Below are 1969 nucleotides of genomic sequence, written 5' to 3'. Positions count from 1 at the left end.
TAAAGGCCGCGACCTCCGAAACTACAGCTCAATCGGCCGTGGATCGGGTCCGGACTCTCGAACAGCGAGTCCGGACCTTAGAGAATCACATTGACGACCTCGAAAAAATATTCGTTTGCTGGGCCTTCCCAAATGGGAAGAGGAAGGCAAGCTTACAGCATTTCTCGAACAGTAGCTTCCACAGCTTTTAAATCTGGAGGCTGGATCAGGCCAGGTAAGTGTGGAATGGGCCTACCAGGTTGCAATACACGGGCCCGGCTCGAACCAGCGCACACGCCCGGTCCTGTTCTGGCTGCAGAGCTATAAGGAGAGGCAGAAGCTCTTAGAAGCTTCCAGAAATCTTGGAAAAGATCCCCAAGCCATGACCTATAAAGGATCCAAGATCATGTTATTCCAGGACTTTTCCCCAGCTCTGGTCCGAAAGAGGAAGGCATTTGATGAAGCGAAGTAGTGTTTAAGGGACTTAAATATTCAGTACTCCTTGCGCTACCCAGCGACGCTACGCTTTAACAGAGATAAAACAGGATAAGGTAACCACCTCCCCCCACCAACATTAACTATACCCCCCGGCCTATATATATATATATATATATATATAGGCCGGGGGGTATAGTTAATGTTGGTGGGGGGAGGTGGTTACCTTATCCTGTTTTATCTCTGTCTCTAGGAGTAGGGTTGTTTTCCCCTGTTATTTTGTATTATTATATTTAGTTATTACTTGTTGAGGCTGTAATTTTATAGTTATATATGATTATACATGGAATTAACATTACCAAATATATCCAGGTGTTGGTGTGGGTTGGGGGGGAGGGGTAGTAGGGTGCTCACTGTTAACTCTCGCTCTGTAGTATATTTGAATTTTTTTCATCCTATCAAGGAGCGCCTGGGTCAAGAGTGGGGCACTGGTTGGGCGAGGATATGATGGACTGTTGGAAAGGAAGTGATATCCCCTGGGAACAAGGGGAAAAATCTCCATTTAAATACATTTTTTAAAATTTAGAAATAGTTTTTTATTATACTGTTATGAACGTATTAGAGAGCCTTTATTTTTGTGAATTTTATATGCTTTATGCTCGGGATGTTCTGGATAGGGTTTCCCCTCCCGTGGGGTTTCGGATTTGCCCGGACGATTATGGTTGATCAGTCAGTTAAGTGGTGCACCTGGAATGTCAAGGGGAGTAATCCACCAGTTAAAAGGAAGAAAATATTATCAAACCTCAAGAAAGAAAGAGTTGATATAGCTCTCCTACAGGAGACACACCTGTCGGATAAAGAACACTTGAAATTACGACAGGGTGGATTTGATCAGTCCTTTTTTTCTTCTTTTAGCTCAAAAAGCAGGGGAGTTGTTATTTTTATTCAGAAGAATTTCCCTTTCAAAATCCTAAATCAGACAAAAGATGCTTCTGGACGATATATTCTGATTAAAGCCCTTAGAAATGGAGAGGAATACGGGATTTTAAATGTGTATTGCCCCCTGGCACATCCTTTTAAATTTATAACAGAAGCCTTCTCAAAATTGATGGCTCTCGGTGTTTGTCACACAATTGCAGGGGGAGACTTTAATTGTATTATGTATACGGAAATAGATAGGATTCCCAAGAGTGCTGCAGGAGTATCTCCCAGATCTAGACAATTTGTGGATCTGAACAAAGAATTAGGATTAGTAGATGTATCGAGATGCCTTCATCCACAGGGCAGAGATTTTTCTTTTTACTCCAATCCACATAAATGTCATACCAGAATTGATATGTTTTTTGCCCCTCAATTTTTTTAAATTCCATATCATCCTGTAAAATAGGTAGTATAGCAATTTCCGATCACGCTGCTGTATATATGGAAATTAAAGCGAGGAACAATGAGACATCCCCTCAGCTTTGGCGTATGGACACCTTTCTGATGAAAGATAGTAAATTTGTAAAGTACTTCTCTCAAGAATTTAAAACTTTTTTAGAAATTAATTCAGGTA

Source organism: Chiloscyllium plagiosum, chromosome 22 (assembly GCF_004010195.1).
Source record: "Chiloscyllium plagiosum isolate BGI_BamShark_2017 chromosome 22, ASM401019v2, whole genome shotgun sequence".
Classification (NCBI taxonomy): Eukaryota; Metazoa; Chordata; class Chondrichthyes; order Orectolobiformes; family Hemiscylliidae; genus Chiloscyllium; species Chiloscyllium plagiosum.
The sequence above is the reverse complement of the archived record's forward strand: the minus strand, read 5'-3'. Positions refer to the sequence as shown.